This window comes from Halyomorpha halys, unplaced genomic scaffold (genome assembly GCF_000696795.3).
Source record: "Halyomorpha halys isolate HHAL.00 unplaced genomic scaffold, Hhal_1.1 Scaffold1334.1, whole genome shotgun sequence".
In the NCBI taxonomy this organism is placed as follows: domain Eukaryota; kingdom Metazoa; phylum Arthropoda; class Insecta; order Hemiptera; family Pentatomidae; genus Halyomorpha; species Halyomorpha halys.
In genome coordinates, this window is record NW_027109498.1 from 117,408 (window position 1) to 123,894 (window position 6,487).

General features: G+C 32.4%; 1 protein-coding gene across 1 annotated transcript in view; it reads left to right on the forward strand.

Annotated features, from left to right (window-relative positions):
- The first annotated feature begins 5,311 nt into the window (after window positions 1-5,311).
- Window positions 5,312-6,487, forward strand: part of LOC106689339 (probable chitinase 2) — a 24,336-nt gene continuing 23,160 nt past the window's right edge. Inside the window, exon 1 of the mRNA XM_014434267.3 lies at window positions 5,312-5,429. The gene's annotated coding sequence lies outside the window, so the exon portion shown is untranslated. The remainder of the gene's footprint in view (window positions 5,430-6,487) is intronic.

Here is a 6,487-nt window from a genome sequence, read left to right on the forward strand (position 1 = left end):
TCTCTCTCTCTCTCTCTCTCTCTCTCTCTCTCTCTCTCTCTCTCTCTCTCTCTTTCTCTCTCTCTCTCTTTCTTTTTATTTATTCTGGGATTGATCCCTTAGAATAATATATAGGCGTCAAAATCAGGCTTTAGAGCCTGAGAGTAAAATACAAAAAAAAAAATGAAATTATAAAACGTCATAAAATATAATATAATAATGAATTTGAAAAGATATAATTGAACAGCAATAATTAACAGAACATATAAAATAAGAATAGAACAAATAAAATAAAACCATATGTCACATCAGATGATTAACACTTCTGATAATAACTAAAAATAAAAAAAAAATCAAATACAATTAAACTAAAAATAATAAATGAAAAAATACAATTTTGGCTAATATATATATTTACACGTATAAGCAAAAACATTAAATACAGAAAATATATAAACCTTATTTGAAACTTTCAATTGTAATTCTAAGTAATTGTAAGGTAGTCGAAGGTACGGGATTTGAAGATTGGAAGGGTATTAGAACTAAGAATAAAAAAGGGAATAGAATTCCATAGGGAGGAGGAACGGATGAGGAAAAATCTACCAAAGGATGCGGTTCGATGGGCAGTTACATATAAGAATGAATGCCGTGAGCGGGAATGCACTGAGAATTTAAATTGAAGGATATCAGAGATGTACGATGGACGGCGGGATTGGATAACTTGATAGAGAAAGGAAGCAAGGAAATATTTACGACGGAAGGAGTAGTAAAGCCACTTCAACTCTTCATAAAATCGGGGGACAGAGGCGTCCCTGGGGACCTCAAAGATGAATCGTACAAAGCAATTAATCAACCGTTTTAATTTTGCTCCGAGATCCCCAGAGACACCCCAGTAAACCACACAGCAATAATCAAAGTGGGGGAATATTAAGGAAGTAAACAGGAGCCTGCGGGTTTCGAAAGGAAGTAGGTGACGAAGATAATTTAAACGCTTCAGGGTGGAAAAGGTACGACGAGAAATTTGGGAGACGTGGTTTTTCCAGGAGAGAGTTTGCTTTATAGGGACACCAAGGTTTTTAGCGTTTAGATGGAATTGTATTGGATTGTTGTTTAGGAATAAGAGGGATAGTTTTCAGGAGGTGATTGGATACTATTACGATTGTTTTTGTCTTTTCTGCATTCAACTTAAGCTTGTTTTCTTATGCCCACTGGCTAATTCTATTCAAGTCCTCTTGAATTTTCTCCGTAGCAACTAATAGGTCAGAAGGTGGGAAGGAAAGGTAAATTTGGAAATCATCTGCGTACAAATGGTATTGAGAATGTTGGATAAGGATGGGAAGGTCATTGATGTAGATAACGAAAAGGGTAGGGGATAACGATGAACCCTGGGGGACACCGTAGGTGAGGGGTCGAGTCATTGATGGAGGTATATCAGGAACCACTACGTACTGTGAACCATCGGATAGGAAGGATTGAAACCAGCGCAAAGCACTGTTGGATATAGGAAGATTTCGTAATTTGGTAAGAAGGATGTTGTGGTCGTACGGGATGAGTTGAAAGTAAATAGGCCGCCGAATCAAGCGGAGTTTTTCATCGGTCGCGAAGTTAATTCTGCATGGGGAGACATATGGAACTCACCGTTCTACTGGGAGGTCTGCTTTGACATTGCAAGAGAAACGGAATATTCTTCTAATCGCACCCAGCTCTTGTAAAACAGCAAGAGGAATTGCTGAGGAACCTGGAGTTGAAACAAAACTAAGGCCTAATCCCTATTCCTTTCTTACACCGTTCCAATGTGGTTTACCGGATACCCTGTTCAACCCCATGCTGCAATTCCTTCTATATCGGCGAAACTAAAAACCAACTTAAGAACCGCATTTCCCAGCACAAAACTTCCATCAACTCCCGTAATCCACTTGCATCTAAATTATCAGAACACGCATTAAACCTGAATCATACTTTTAATTTCGACAATCCTTCCATTCTTGCCACTGTCCCCAACCACACCAAACGTCTCATCTCGGAGTCCATTTACATAAATTTAACTGAGAATTCCGTCAATCATAAAGTTGATAAAGACTGCATCTCCCTTACATATCGACACATTTTGAACATAATAAAACCCTCATAATACTTCTTTTCACTTTTTTCTGCATTTCAGAAGCCCATTTTCTTGTCATATCTTTTATTTTTGTTTTTCTAAATTCTCACCTTTTCTTTAATTATTTTTATATTCACTATCCTTCCTGTTTCATTTATATTCATGTATCTTATCTTTTAATTTATATTCATGTGTTACCTTCTTAAGTTTACTCATATTAATTACTTTATTATTAATTTTCTATTATATTTTACACTTTTTGTATCCCCACTCATTTGGTATATTGTGTTTCTTAATCACTTACACACATTGTATCCCATTATTTTATACTTTATTTTTCCTTTGTTTTTCTATCTATTAGTTTTTTTGTTTTTTTAAAATTAATATTTCTTCTCTCCCTATTATGTATATTACCATTTATTGTTCACCTAATTTAAATACTTTTTTACTATGTTTACTTTAAAATTATTTTCGTTATTGTGGCATAACTGCCATCCCCACACCTCCCAATACCAACCGTCACTTTGTTTTTGACTGCCGTCAAAACAGGTATGCATTCTGTCTCATCATTTGATTTGAATTTTTTTTTCTATTTTCATCTCTTTATTTGTACTTTCTTTAATATTTCTTCTCTTATCTATCAGTTACTATTACCCTTTTCATTTACTATTTACAACCTTTAATTTTTCTTATTATATCTTACTTTTCACTTTATACCCCTGTTATGTTCCACTTATGTTTTTTTCTTTTTTTTTTTTGTAACTATGTCAAGTGTTTGTATCTTTTTTAGCCCTGACGAAGCCCTGCAACGTGGGGCGAAACGTTGGCTCAATAAAAATAGTATAATTATTTACAATTTTAGTTTTTTTGACCGCACCCGAACCATATTCCATTCAAAACTAAGAAATATCCAAAGATTATTAAAAAAGTCAAAAACAATAGTCAGAAAAGAAATCCAGTCTTGAGTACCGGCACAAATTAGCCCGAATGGCCTTTGCTCGTAATGTGATGTCATGGACTGAGGAGTGGGAGAAAGTAACCAATGTAAAGTCATCTTTAGTAATGAAAAAAATTTAATCTGGATGGGCCAGATGGTTTTCGTATTATTTTCATGAGGTAAGAAAAGAAAAAAACATTGTATCAAGGCGTCAAAGAAGAAAGGTTTTGGCATCTATTGGTTTCAAAACAAACGAAATTTGGTATTTGTTTCATCAGGAGTAAACTCATCTGGTTATAAAAAATTGTTAGAGGAACAAAATTTGACTTTTAATGGCATGTCTGAAGGCACACCAGGGCAAGACAACGCCCCAATATATGCAGCAAAAATTATTAAAAACTGTTATACTCGATACAAAATTGCCAAATTATATTGGCTTGATGTCTTCCTCGACCTGAACATTATCGAAAATGTTTGGTGAACTCTTTGAAGAAGGGTGTTCTCTGAGTCAAGACAGTTCGAAAAAATCGAGGATTTGAAATCTGTAATTCTTGCTTCATGGGAACAATTACCTAAAGAAACAACCAAACAATTTTGCAATTCATTACCAAACAGAATTTTTGAATTAATAAATGGTTGTGGAAAGGCCACGAAGTATTAAAATGAATTTTATTTATTTTTACCAGGGAGCGTGCCTAACATTTTGACGGGCCTTAACTTTGATTTGAAAAAAAAAATATATATATATATATTTGGCTTGAGAACCAAACTACAAGCAGGATTAACTTCAGGTGAGAGATTGAGTACCATTTACTTAATTTGAAGTAAAGGTAATTTGAAGATTGGAGATATTTTGTAGAGATAACATTTTGACACTGAGTCTAGTTGAAATATCTACATAAGATGATGAGAAATATGTGTTCAATGTTTAGCTCGAACCTATTCCAAATTTCTTATTTTTTTTTTTACTACCAGATCTATACAACTCTTAGTACGAGAGCCACGAAGAAAAAAAAGGCAGTTATCTCATCCCAATTTCTCATTACTTTAATGAAAACTATGTATAATTACTAGTCAAAACTGATGAGTCTGCCAAGTATAGGTAGGGGGAATAAAAAATGGTGGCTGTTTCAAAACCTAAACATTAATTTTTCATTCGGAGCTCTATATCTTAAAAAATATCAACAACACTAGAAAATCTAAAAGAACATTATTCAAAGAAGAGTAAATTTGCTAAAATATGAGCCCTAATAGAGCTGTTTAAGTCCAATAGTTATCGAGATATAGCTTCTTAAAAAGCAACATTTCATAAAAATTAAGTTAATTTATTTTAAGAAATCTATATCTCAGGAACTATATGACGTACAGATGTCTATTAGCACTCAAATTAAAGTTAGTTTAATGTACTATAAAGTAGTTTATAACTTTTACCTTCGTAGGAATTGTAGTTTTCATGATATTAGCTAAAATAAATTGATTTATAGTTGTTCGAACAATAAGTTTGATTTATGAAAATTTTTATTTCAGAAACCACTGGACGTACAGATGTATGCCAGCACTCAAATTAAAGTTAGTTAAATTTACTATAAAATAGTTAATTATGTTTATCTTTGTAGGAGTAGTAGTTTTTATGATATATTTGATTAAATGAACTCACATAATGTTTATTTCTAGTCGTTCGTATAAAATGTTGGATTTTTGAAAAAACATATCTTTATACCCATAAGACGCACATATGTCTGCCAGAACTTAAAATAAAGGTAATTTAACTTACTATGAAGTAATTTATGACTCTTATCTTCCTGGGAACAGTAGTTTTTATGATATTCACGTACAGTTTTATGAAAAGTTGCTTTTTAAAAAGCTATATCTCGAGAACTATTAAACGTAAATAACTCTATTAGGGCTTACATTTTATCAAATTTACTCTACTTTAAATGATGCTCTCTTAGATTTTTTATTGTTGTTGGTAGTTGTAAAGATATAGAGCTCTGAATAAAAAATTAATTATTTTTAACGTTTTGAAACAGACGATATTTTTTATTCCCGCTACCTGTACTTGGCAGACTCATCAATTTTGACTAGTAATTATACCTAGTTTTTTAATTAGGTAATCAAAAATTGGATGAGATAACTGCCTTTTTTTCTCCTCTTGGTCTCTTGTACAATCTGATTCCTTTTCTGAGACAAGATTATCACTAATTAGGATAAATACTGGATAAAAGAACAAAAATATACTAAGAAAGATAGCAATAATTTGACGTAAAAAATTATAAAAAACTTTTAGATCCTTGGACAGCCAACCAGAAATTGGTAAGAGCTGTTTTCCTGGTTGACCCGCATGCGCGGAGGAAGAGACATATGACCTGCAGGCAGTGATAAAATATTCTGTTTGTAGCTGAACCACGCGAGGTAAAGTCACAATTTTAAATATTATTTTATAATACAGTAACCGAAGAAAGTTTTTGCACAACTTGTCTTTTCTTTATATTATAAAATAGTTTGAGGTTCCCTAATAAAGAGTACAATTAAAACTTGTTAAAAACAGTATAAATTCAATTAAAAATATTGATCATAATAAAAATTTATTTAAACATAATATAAACACAAGGTAAAAAAAAGTATTTGCACACTATGTTTGTTTACTTGCTCTTGTTTGTATGCTTGAGTACAATCCAGTTCTTTTCTATCAGCATTATAAAATATTTTAATATATTAAGTTCGTTTTAATTTAACGGGTCCTAATGCCAAAAACAAGTTAACTAAGTGCCACTACTCGCGAAAAAAGTTATATTATTTCAAAATACAAGAAAATCGTATCGCTAAATAGAGGCTTTGTTAGGTATTAATTTTTCAACCATCAGATACGTAATTAAGAGATTTGAAGAAAGAAGCACATCTGCAAATAACCGGCGTAAAGGTCATCCAAATAAAGTAAATGAGAGGATGAAAAAAAAAAAAATCAAAATTGAGGCGATAAAAAAATCCAGGAGTTAGTGCAGGTGTTCTATATGGTCTATATGCTATTTATTATTATTATTATAATTATTACTAGCTATAATTGTCTGTTTGAAAAGTCAGATAAGTAACGCTACCACGGAGGGCGGGGGTGGAGGGTTTCATGCCCTTTTTTAATTTCAGGCGCTTTTTAAATACTGCTCGATTTAACTATCTTAAAGTCTCTCCTTCCCGTTTTGAGCTAATATTTCAAACTGCTCCTTACTTTGTCACAAATAAAATCATCCACAAAGACCTTACTGTTCCATTTGTAACCGATCTAGCCCGAACCAGATATCAATCTTTCCATTACAAACTCCCAAAACACTCAAACTAGGGTTTGTCGGTTTTTAAAAACCGTTTTTTTGGAGAAAATTATGAAATTCGAAAACTAGTTTTTTAGTAGAAAATATCGTTTTTCAGTGTATGAATAACACTTCGGTTGCAAGTGAGAGGGTATTTTCTATTTCGGG